The sequence below is a fragment of the Bos javanicus genome, chromosome 6 (assembly GCF_032452875.1).
Source record: "Bos javanicus breed banteng chromosome 6, ARS-OSU_banteng_1.0, whole genome shotgun sequence".
Taxonomy (NCBI): domain Eukaryota; kingdom Metazoa; phylum Chordata; class Mammalia; order Artiodactyla; family Bovidae; genus Bos; species Bos javanicus.
The window spans coordinates 98,178,055-98,190,532 of NC_083873.1; the positions used below are offsets into that span (position 1 = coordinate 98,178,055).

General features: G+C 43.5%; 1 protein-coding gene across 2 annotated transcripts in view; it reads right to left on the reverse strand.

Annotated features, from left to right (window-relative positions):
* PLAC8 (placenta associated 8) overlaps positions 1 to 8,926 on the reverse strand; it is a 34,903-nt gene extending 25,977 nt beyond the window's left edge. Inside the window, exon 1 of one of the 2 annotated variants that reach the window (XM_061420663.1) lies at positions 8,817 to 8,926. The gene's annotated coding sequence lies outside the window, so the exon portion shown is untranslated. The remainder of the gene's footprint in view (positions 1 to 8,816) is intronic. The other variant, XM_061420664.1, reaches the window with a different exon arrangement.
* Between the last annotated feature and the right edge of the window lie 3,552 nt (positions 8,927 to 12,478).

Sequence of the window (12,478 nt, forward strand, 5' to 3'; positions counted from 1 at the left end):
CATATTATTCAAGAAAGGGAAGTGTTGGTATTTTATGGCTCGGATAATGTTTAAAGTTCATCTGTGTTCAAATCTGATTATGGAGTGCTAGTATTTTTATTTGATCCCTCATGGTCTTAGCTGATGTTGATGCTCTGTGAAATTGTTCATGTGCTAGAGGAGAGCATCAGGACCCAGCGTGAAGGACAATATGGATGGACCTTAAAGGCATTAAGTGAAAGTCGCTCGGTCGTGTCCAACCCTTCGCGACCCTATGGTATACAATCCATGGAATTCTCCAGGCCAGAATACAGGAGTGGGCAGCCTTTCCCTTCTCCAGGGGATCTTCCCAACCCAGGGATCAAACCCAGGTCTCCCGCATTGCAGGCGGATTTTTTACCAACTGAGCTATCATTACACTAAGTGAAATAAGTCAGACAGAGCAAGACACACACAGTATGATCTTGCTTATACCTGGGATCTAAAATAAGCAAACCAAACTATGTATATGGAGAGCAGGTTGGGGGTTGTCAGGGGTAAGGGGTGGGGTGTGGGTGAAATGGGTGGAGTAACAACAAGCTATACTATCTAGCGGTATAAATTTGCAGTTGTAAAAAAAGTAAGTCTTGGGAGGTGATATCGGAGAAAGGCAATGGCACCCCACTCCAGTACTCTTGCCTGGAAAATCCATGGACGGAGGAGCCTGGTGGGCTGCAGTCCATGGGGTCGCTAGGAGTTGGACACGACTGAACGACTTCACTTTCACTTTTCACTTTCATGCATTGGAGAAGGAAATGGCAACCCACTCCAGTGTTCTTGCCTGGAGAATCCCAGGGACGGGGGAGCCTGGTGGGCTGCCGTCTATGGGGTCACACAGAGTCGGACACGACTGAAGTGACTTAGCAGCAGCAGCAGCAGCAGCAGGGAGGTGATGTACAGCATGGTGACTATCATTACTAACATGTATTGCATATTTCAAAGTTTCTAAGAGAATAAGTCTTAAAAGTTCTCATCTCAAGAAAAAAACTTGTTAACTGTGTGGTGATGGATGTTAATGATTTACTGTGATCATCATTTCACAGCATGTACACATGTCAAATCATTATGTTGTACACGTGAAACTAATATAATGTTATATGTCAATTATATCTCCAAACCACCCCTCCAGAAACCCAACATCCTGGTGTGAGTGCCCGGCCAGCTCACAGCTCACCAAAGTCTAGCTCAAGTGGTCAAGTTCCAAGTGGCAGGAGTTGCTTTCTCTTTCTCAGGATGTGAGTGGGACAACTGATAACACTTGGATAAGATAGATCCATAGGTTAATTAGTTGATAGTAGTTTGCCAACATCAATTTCCTGGTTTTGATATTTATACTATGGTTTGTAAAATATTAACTGGGAAAGCCAGGTGAGGGCTGTATGGGGACTCTGTGTGTTATTTTAAAAATATTTTATTGAGATATCTTTTACATTCATTTTACATATAATAGAGTAGCCAGTGGTATTTTTTTTTGGCTGCCCTGTGGAGCATGCGGGATCCTAGTTCCCCCACCAGGGATTGAACGTGCACACCCTGTCCCCCTCATCCCCACCACAGTGGAAATGCAGAGTCTTAGCCACTGGACTGATCGTTTTGCATACTATAGAATTCACTCACTCAAAATGGATATAGTTCAGTGAGTTTAGCCTATTTATAGTTGCACAACCAGCGCCATAATCTAACTGTGAAATATGTTAGCACACATCCTCTAAAGAAAACCCCACACATCAGTTACTTCTCTTTCCTCCCGCCTCCTCCACCTCCAAACAACATCTACTGTGCTTTTTGTCGCTATTGCTTTGCTTATTCTAGTCATTTCATATAAATGGAATCAGAGGATATATGATCTTTTGTGACTGATGCCTTGAGTTAGCATAATGTTTTCAAGGTTCAGTCTTGCCACAACATGTATTAGCATTTTTTTTAAACTGTTGAATAATATTCCATTATGTGGATAGACCATTTTGTGTTTATCCATTCATCAGTGAATGGATATGGAGGTTGTTTCTACTTTTTTGTTACTATGAATAATGCTCCTATTACCATCTGCCTACCACACAGGTTTTTGTGGGGACATGTATTTTCATTTCTCTTGGGCATATCTGGAAGTAGAATTGCTGGGTCAAAATGCTAACTTATGTTTAGCATTTTGGAAAGTAGCTATGCTCACCACTATACCATCAAAGCCACATTTAGCATTTCCAACTACTTCAAACTATTTTCCAAAATGGTTGGGTTTTGTTTGCAGTTTCTGTCATCGTGGCCAACATTTGTTATTGCTTGTCTTTCTATGTGTTACTTTGCAATACTTTTCATAAGTCTAAAATTATTTCCAAAAATAAAAAACAGAATATGAAAAAAGGAAAGCCCCCATGGGACTTAGAGCGAAAAATACAAAAGCAATATATCACAAAAGCTGTAAAAAAAAATACATATTCCCAAATCCTAGTAGAATATGGTTTAAATATAGCTGTAATATTTCTGAACTCTGGTTGCTTTTCCCCCTTATAATTCTTAGGAACCATCCTAAAGAATTTCTTTTTTTTTGTATAAAGCACTATAAAATGCATTCAGAAGAGGTGAAGTTTATTTAAAATTTATTAGGTTTGTATTTTTTATATACATTAAGGTGGCTTTTTATTTTGGTTTTTGATTTTTTTCAATGTGCCATAATGACCCTTTACTGCTTTTTTACAATAAAAGAGAGATTCTAACCACTGTGGATCTCTCAGGAAACTTCTTGCGAAAGAAGTTTCTAGCAAGTGAACAAAAAGCAGGAAGGGGTTGGGGGGGCGGGGCGTGTGTTATTTGTGGGTCTCTTTGTGTAGGGAGGAGGTGTCTGTCTTCAAGGGCAGGTTCATCAGGCGAGTGAACGAAGTGAACTTGCCTCTCTGCCTGGGCTCTGGCTCTCTTGCGGGGAGGAGGATCAAGGGGGGCCGTGACAAGGGCAGGACAGAGTGTGTGCCGAGGGGTAGGTCCGCGTTAGGCTGAACCAAGTTATCAAATCATCACTACCCAGCAACAGTCCCGGCTTTGCCCTTTAGGGCTGAGAACTCGATCGCTTGCCTTTCCAGTGCCCGCGGGAGGTGTGGTCTCCGCGGGGAGGCAAGGCGGGGCGGAGGGCCAGGTGGAGTTCTCCTCTGGGTGACTGCTCGCCTCTCAGGATGGAGAGTGCCAGTGGCCTGCCGTGTTCACAAGGCACCCACATTCGGCTTTCCAGGATGTGGGTTGTGCATCCGCCTTTCTCCTCTGCTGGGGCCCGACCATGACCTTTTTGCGCCGGGGGCAGCCAACGGGGGAACCGGAGGGCAGGGTCAGAGGCGATCAGGGCCAGGCTGGCTCCAGGCGGCTGTGCCATCGGGGCTGTGGGGAGGGTATCGAGGCCAGGACCCGGGCTGGTCCCTGTCCCGGAGACAGAGATTGGGGCCCCTCTCCCTCGTGGCCCCCTCGCTCTGTCTGCAGGAGTCCCCAGCCTCACCAGGCATTTATAATACATTTTTAAAAGTTTTCATCAGATGAATGGACTGATCAGCTCACTTCTGATCAAGAAATAAGAGAGACAGAAATATCACCAGCAACCTATTCCTGGCCCTGCTGACTTTAGCACCCCTTAAGCAGGCTTTCCCAATTGGTAAAGAACCTGCCTGCCAATACAGGAGACCCAGATTTGATCCCTAGGTAAGGAAGATCCCCTGGAGGAGGGCATGGCAACCCACTGCAGTATTCTTGCCTGGAGAATCCCATGGACAGAAAAGCCAGGCAGGCTATGGCCCATGGGGTGGCAAAGAGTCATACATGACTGAAGCGACTTAGCACAGCACACACACAGGCTGGCCTCAGATTCTACTACCTGCACACATGTCCGTTGTTTTTTTTAAATGACAAGAAGCAACCACAGCTTTCAAAACAAACTCCTGTGGATTCAGGACAAAGAAAGTAAACAAACTGCTGCTGATACTGCTACTGTTGCTGCTAAGTCGCTTCAGTCGTGTCCGACTCTGGGCGACCCCATAGACGGCAGCCGACCAGGCTCCCTGGTCCCTGGGATTCTCCAGGCAAGAACACTGGAGTAGGTTGCCATTGCCTTCTCCAATGCATGAAAGTGAAAAGTGAAAGTGAAGTCGCTCATTCGTGTCCCACCCTTAGCGACCCCATGGACTGCAGCCCACCAGGCTCCTCTGTCCATGGATTTTCCAGGCAAGAGTACTGGAGTGGAGTACTGGAGTTGGGTGCCATTGCCTTCTCCAACAAACTGCAGTCATGCCATTTCTGTTGCGCACCTTTTTTTGGACAATAATTGTCTTGATTTTAGGAAAAGGAAGCTCCTAATCCTGCATGTAAGCTCTACCAGGGCAGGGAATATTTGTGAGCTTTGTCCGCTGAGGTATCTCCAAAGCTCAGTGGAGGGCCTGGCTCACAGTAGGTGCCCATTAGCACACCTGGCACTAGTCTCAGAGTGTTGTCCTGGCTACAGCTGGAGTGCATCAGACACAGCCTAGCGCTCATCCTGGAAACCACTCAAGAAGTGGCAGTTCTCTCCCGAACTCCTTAGACTGCCAGGCAGCCCACATTCCAAACCACAGTACAAACCGTCCTTTTGAGTGACGGCTTCCCGTTTCTGGGGCCTGGGAAAGAAATGCAGGAAATGCTTTTTTTTTTTTTTTAAAGTATGTTTGAACTTTCTTTTACCTTTCCTTTTCATCTTCAAATATCAGAACAAAACAACCAGGAAAGGCTATACAAAATGTTGCACATTTTCTCTCTTCAGCACAGAGAACCAAGCGGAAAATGGGGTTGTCACTAGGTTACTGGTTGATAGATATTTTTAACTACCTTTGTAATTTTGTACATTGTCTTAAAAAAGCTTTACTTTACAATTAGCAGTTATTCCTTTTATAATCAAAGCAAGAAATACCCATTTTGGAAACAAAAAGAAAATGCAGTGACCAAAAAATAATGTATAGGTTTGTACCGATTATCCTATAGCTGTCTGAATGTTTTTGTCCTTAGGCCCTAGCCAATGCCTGGAAACAGTTGGCATTCATGAATTTCATGAAATTCAGGAATGAATGAATGAATTGATATGCTTCTCATGATCTCTCTCAGGAAAAACATGTTTGTTTGTTTGTTTGTTTGTTTGACTGTCTCATGCTCAGTTGCTTCTGAATCTTTGTGACCTTGTGGACTGTAGCCCACCAGGCTCCTCTGTCTATGGAATTTTCCAGGTAAAAATACTGGAGTGGGTTACCATTTTCTCCTCCAAGGGATCATCCCAACCCAGGGATTGAACCTGCATCTCCTTCTTTGCAGGTGGATTCTTTACCACTGAGCCATGGGGAAAACTTATGCTGTGATTTTTAATATAATTATATGAATATTTAATTATAATTTTCTTAAGATTTCAGAATAAAAACTTGCCTGCAATTATCTAGCCATCCTTTCCTTTCCTTGACTGTCTTCACTCAGTATATACTACATGTGTTTGTGTATTCAGATCGGCTGCTGTTAACCCTGAAAACAGAGACTGGAGCATCCTCTGAGTGCTTTTGAAGTCCACCAATGGTAATCTGAATATTTTGTAGCCAGCAGCTGTGTGCTGACTGCCATTTAGTTTGTTGGAAAGTTTACATCCTCAGTGTAGGAGCCTAAACAGTTTTTAGTCCCAAAGTCAAAGCTCTGGTTGGTTTCTGTTTCTTTCACTTCTTTTGACTTCCTCTTTTGAATGTGAAAAATGGTGGGGCCCCAGGTGCACCTGTGGACTTCAGCACAGAGAACCAAGCAGAGAGTGGGGGCCCCAGGAGGTTTCAAATTTCATTTCTTGGGAAGGTTTCCTATAGCAGTGGGGAAGCTTGTTCCATCCAGCCTGGCCCAGAGCAAACAGCAGTAAGAACCAGCATCCCAGACTTCTTTTTTGACCAGTGTAGCTTATTCTGAAAAAGATCTTGCATCTTCTCACATGAGAAGTTCTTACTCAAGTACTTACTCAACTCTCTGATAGTCATCAAGTGGGAGAGGAAACAAACACACTTGCTTCTCTGAGGCTTAAATAGCATTTCACAACTCTAAGGATCCTTTGCTGCTGCTGCTGCTAAGTTGCTTCAGTCGTGTCTGACTCTGTGCGACCCCATAGACGGCAGCCCACCAGGCTCCCCCGTCCCTGGGATTCTCCAGGCAAGAACACTGGAGTGGGTTGCCATTTCCTTCTCCAGTGCATGAAAGTGAAAAGTGAAAGTGAAGTCGCTCAGTCGTGTCCCACCCTTAGTGACCCCATGGACTGCAGCCCACCAGGCTCCTCCATCCATGGGATTTGCCAGACAAGAGTAAGTACTGGAGTGGCTTGCCATTGCCTTCTCCGCTAGGGATCCTTTAGGTTGCAATAAAATATAAAAGAAAAACAAACACAAAACATCCAAACAACTGCAAATCTCGTTGCTTCAGCCATTAAGTCCCTGACAGTGTTTAACTGTAACCCCTCAAGGTTAAAGATCAACAGCAGGAGTTGAGCAAGATAACAAAAGACAACTTCCCCGAAATCACTTTAGTGCTTGGCAATGTTTCTAAGTATTTCTGGGACCTTGTCTATAAGCCTGTATCCTCCATTCGGAGAGGTTGTTTATGATGTAGATTCCTGAGCACTGTCTCCGGAGGTTGTGATTTAGGTGGGCTGGGCTGGGGTCCAAGAATCTGACTGAGAACCCCCAGGCCTGCTGCCCCATCTGCCATAGGGTGCTGTCATGTAGAGTAACATAGCCCTTCTGCATAGACCCACCTTGGTGAGAATCCAAAAAAAAAAATGCCTTCCTCTTCTCCAGGCAGATGCAGTCATGCCAGGGCCTCCAGCTGGTCAAGGAGCACAGGCTGAACTAGCCCCACTCACCCCTGGGCTGCGTGCCCGTGCATCTCAGGAGAATGGAGCATCAGTTATTTTACTGCGGACACTTTGTAACCCACATCTCTGGGCGTTTTTATTTCTCTTCTGTTAAGAATAACTGTAGGACTTCCCTGGTGGTCCAGTGGTTAAGGATCCACCTGTCAATGTAGGGGACCTGGGTTTGATCCGTGGTCCAGGAAGATTCCACATGCCAAGGGGCAGCTAAGCCCATGTGGCAACCATGGAAGCCCGCACACCCTAGAGCTCCTCAAGAGAAGCCACTGGAATGAGAAGCTCGTGTACCATGACTAGAGGGTAGCCCCTGCTTGCCACAACTAGAGAAAACCTGTGCAGCAACAAAGACCCAGCCCAGCCATAAATAAGTAAAAATTAAAAAAATAAAAAGAATAACTGCCAATATAGGGTTTCCTGGTGGTCTGATGGTTAAGAATCTGCCTTCCAATGCAAGTAACCCATGTTTGATCCCTGGTCAAGAAACTAAGATCCCACGTGCCGTGGGGCAAAATAAGTGTGTGGGCCACAACTAAAGAAGCACGTGCTCTGCAGCTACCGAGCCCATGCGCTCCACACACAAGTCCATGCTCCACACCACAAGGAAGAGCCCGTGTGCTGCAGTGAAGACCCAGCAGAGCTGAAAACAAAAACCAAGAATGCCTGCAGATCAAACCCACCTTAGGGAACACTACTGGGTGCCCAATGTGTGAAGCGTCTGTGTTTGATTTATCGGGGGTTCAAGAGAGTCTGTAGTTCCCTCTCCATGGTCGGCAACTCTGCCCATCACTGAGTCACTACACAGTTGTTGCATTTCTTGGCAACTTTGATCCCACAGAGCAGAGTGAGTGATGAAGGAGTTGACGGGGGCCACTCAGGAAAAAAGGTAGCATGGAGGCAGGAGGAATTGAAATGAGGATCTTGGTGGAGAGGCTTGGAAGAGAGACTGGGACTCTTTTCTTCAGAAGACTCCTTTCATGGGATGACCTCAATGGCCAGAAACCTTGCAGGATTTGGTTCACTATTTAAATACCCTCATTTCACTCATTAATAGTCACAATTAATCTTATACCTGTCTTTCCAGTCTTGGAACACATCGTCTTTCTAAGAACAGCCCCTTATCTTGAAAAGGATAGCCCCTTATCTTTCTAATAGTATTAATATACTATATTAATTGCATTGATATTAAACAATATATCACTTCAATTTTCCTCTTCTTTCTGGTGTTTATCCATGTTAAATTTTTTTTTTAATTTTGATGGAAGCATTTTCATCTCATAACTTCTCATCTTGAAAGCTCACAAATGTATAGTGAGAAATGGTCTCTTTCTTTACACATATAAATAAAGCACTAGAATTTAAGTTTGAAGCATTCTAGTCTGTTTTCCTTACTTTCTTACCAAAAATTCACATTCAAGGATTCTCAGGATTTATTCTCATTCGTTCATTATTCTCATGATTTAGCTAAATCTGCAAAATTTCGTCTTCTGTTTTCAAGCAGAATAGTTTCAAAACCCAAGTTTCAAAAACCAAGCAAAATATTTACAAAATACAAAGGCACTAGACCACACAAGCAAACATACCTATGTGTGAAATAAACAGTGAAATTCATGACCCCGTTATAGACACAATGCCTAATATATGTTTCCTGCCGAAAGCAGTAGTTGATGATTCAAGACTACCTTATGAAAAATGTGGCATCTCACACATCCTTGGCACATGTTGAATATGACTCAATTTACCACAGTTAAAACAATTAGACAAGAAACCATTGGTCCTTCTGCTGAACCTCAAATAAAAGCATTTCTCTATATGTAAGAAATAGAAACAAGGAAATCAAATACTTTTAAAGAGAACTTTCTTTTTTAAGTGCTGAGATAAGTTTTAAAGAAATGCTTCATTTCAAAGTACTTACAGTTAAGAAATAGGTTCTGGGCAGCTGTGTCTTGTGGCTTAGAGAATCTCACTAGAAGTGAAAGACGCAGGAAAGAAGTGTATTCAACTGCAGTTTGTTTTAGTCAAAGTACATATTCAGCGGTTTTTATTGGCCAATGAAATCCAGGCAGAAGAATTTTCAGAGTATGTTTCTTTTTCCTAGAAACCGAAACTAAAAAAAAAAAAAAAGTGTTCCTTCTCCTACCTTTTATCACCTTTTTAAGGTGAAAACAGATTTGATTCATTATATAATTTGATTGATTTTACCTGCCTGGCAGAACTTAGCAATTTTTAAATTTTACCCTTTAACTCAATAAATAAGATTTAGTGTGTATTTATTGCCATTTTTAAACTGGGGAGCTTCGGTAGTGTTAAGAGAAAACAAGCTATCGGGAATTCTGTATCTAATCAGACACTGCTTTTTTTCTTCTGCCTCTTTGCACTCATTTGTTTTTCCTTGTTGTTGTTGTTATTTAGTTGCTAAGTCATGTCTGACTCTTTGCAACCCCATGAACTGTATAGCCCATCAGGCTCCTCTGTCCATGGGATTTCCCGGGGAAGAATACCGGAGTGGATTACCATTTCCTCTCCCAGGGGATCTTCCCCATCCAGGGATCAAAACTGTGTCTCCTGCATTGGCGGGCAGGTTCTTTACCAATGAGCCATATGGGAACACTTTAGGCACTGTACTAAATGGTTTTTTTATTTTTTTTAAGTATTTATTTATTTTGGATTTGGCTGCATTGGGTCTTTGCTGTCACATGTGGGATCTTTAGTTGTGGTATGTGTCAGCTTAAAAAGATGCACAACGTGAGAGTTGCTAGTTAAGTTTTCTTTGGGGCAAAGTGAAGACTGCATCCCAGGAGACAGCGCTTCAGATAGCGCTGAGAAGCTGTTCCACTGTGATGGGGGGACAGTAGGTATACATGTGGTTTTGGTGAAGGGGGAGTTCATTCAATCAGGCAAAAGCTTTTGCCTGATTTGCAAAAGTTTTCTGCTAGTCACAAGGAGCTGATGTCCCCCATGAAGGGATTTAGTGCTTTTCTAGAGACGAGGAGATGCAAGGATTGGGCTCGGAAAGTCAGTTCCCGAAAATATTTAACTCTCTGAAGACCTGTTCTGCCAGTTATCCCAGAACACAGAGTGCCCCATTCCTGAATTACCTTCAGGGCGTGTGGAAGGTCAAGAGCTGAAGCAGCACAGAAATCAGTTCCCTCAGAAGTGAAGTGAAGTGAAGTGAAAGTTGCTCAGTTGTGTTCAACTCTTTGTGAGCCCATGGACACATGGAATTCTCCAGGCCAGAATATTGGAGTGGGTAGCCTTTCCCTTCTCCAGGGCATTTTCCCAACCCAGGGATCGAACCCAGGTCTCCCGCATTGTGGGCAGATTCTTTACCAGCTGAGCCACACGGAATCCTGCAGAGGCAGCTGGCAAATGACCACTTGCAGTTGATACACGTGAACTTTTAGTTGCAGCGTGTGGGTCTAGTTCCCTGATTAGGGATCAACCCGGGGCCCCTGGCATTGAGAGCACAGAGTGCTAGCCACTGGACCCCCAGGGAGGTCCTCTAAATGCTTTTAATGTGTTGATGTATTGGATTTTCCTCACAATTCTGTATGTAAAATTGTACGGCGGCTCAGTGGTGAAGAATCCACCTGCAATGCAGGAGATGCAGGAGATGCGGGTTCAATTCCTGGCTTGGGAAGAACCCCTGGAGGAGGAAATGGCAACTCACTCTGGTATTCTTGCCTGGAGAGTCCCATAAACAGAGGAGCCTGGTGGGCTACCATCCATGGGGTCCCAAAGAGTTGGACATGGCTGAGCAGCTGAACACACACACAATTCTGTGGGGTAGGTATGACTGTCACCTCCATTTAACTGTCAAGGAAACTGAGTCACAGCAATGTTAGGTGGCTAGAAGGTGGCAGCTAGGAATTGGCTGACGCGGGACTCTAGTCTTTGTCTGCTGAGGTCTACACCGCATCCCGCCCCCCGTTTTCACCTTACAGTCTGCTCTAGGGAGAGAGATCTGACACTCCATACAACCTCAGAGGGAGTGAAAAGACTAGCCACTATCATTTCTGAAAGGCTTATATTATGAATCAGAAATCAAAATGTTATTATTTCAAAAAGAAGAAGCTCAAGTGTAAAAAAAATGTTATATAGAAATTAGATGTGATGTAGTAAAAGGAGCCATCGTTTGTAGCTGAGCTGATGCGGAATAAAATCCTGGTTGTGCACCTTGATAGCTGTGAGGCCTCTGGAAGTCAACTCAAAACGTAAACTTTGGTTTCCTTACCTCTAAAATTAGAAGACTAGCCTTTTGGGCCAACATCTTAGCAAGGTGGCAGAGGTAGCATGTGCTGTTTCAGCTTCACTGTGCCACTCAAAGATGACAAGAAGAAGAAAGATGCTGGAAAGTCGGCCAAGAAAGACAAAGACCCCATGAACAAACCAGGGGCCAGGCCAAAAATAAGTCTGAAGGCAGAGTTTGTGACAAGCTCAATAACCTAGTCTTGTTTGACAAAGCAACATACGACCAACTCTGTAGAGAATGTCTCAACTATTGGATTGGCTAACTGGAGAAGTGCCTCAAGTTTCCCATGTCTTTCATGACTTTGGCTTGTTTGAAGAGTATTTGTGTGGAATTAACCTCTTCTTCAAGGAGCCCTAGGTTCTTTCACTGGAGAATGGTATTTAGAAAAGATCTGTTTTAGGCAAGCTCATGGCTGTTGGATCCTCATTGCTTTTAGGGTCCTTTAGTAAAGAGAAGAGACATATGTATGTTTACTTATACACATGAATGAATATGTATACATATACATCCATCCATCATTATCGATCAAAACCATGACTTCATACTGATACTTCTAATTCTAATCCAATTCCATGAGGTTTAATTCTAGCTTTCCTCCTTGTCTTATTTTAAGTTCTTTTTCAGACAATGAAAAAGTGAGCTCTTGGTTTCTACAATATATTTACTTATTTGTTCACTCCTATTATGTACACAGGATGCTTTCAGAATTGCTAACCCATACTTCTGTGAGCAACCAATGTACCAACTAGACTATAGTTGTGTACGGTTCTTTTGTTTTTAGCTTTATAGGATCAGGTCAATGCACTGTTTTCCAAAGTTACTTAGGTTATTTCTTTTCTTTCCTGTCCACTTTGATGTGGCTACTCGGAAAAGGGTTAATCCCACTTCATCTCTGCTGTCCTATTCCCATCCCCCTCCCACCTTCTTTGCCTGCCCATCCCCTGTAGGTAACCAGTCTCTTTAGTTTCTGGTTTACCTTTGTTCATTTATGTTGTACTCACATGGAGAGGAACTGACATCTAGCACAGAGCTACAACTCTGAACAATTTTGTGAACATACCAAAAATCACTGAACTGAATTCATTCTTGAAAACAGTTGGAGCTATGTTCTGTACTGAATGCCATTTTCTAATCAGCATCTGGAATAATTGGAGCTACCGTTCATAGCAAGCAGAGGGCCAGTTTCTTTTGAAACTGTAATTCATATTCTTCTAGCCAGAAAATTGGTCACTATATAAAAAATTTCATAGAAAAATTGAGCAGTTTCAGATGTGAATGAGGGCAAAGCATTTCTCTTTCTCAGGGTTTTCTCAGGGCATGTGTAA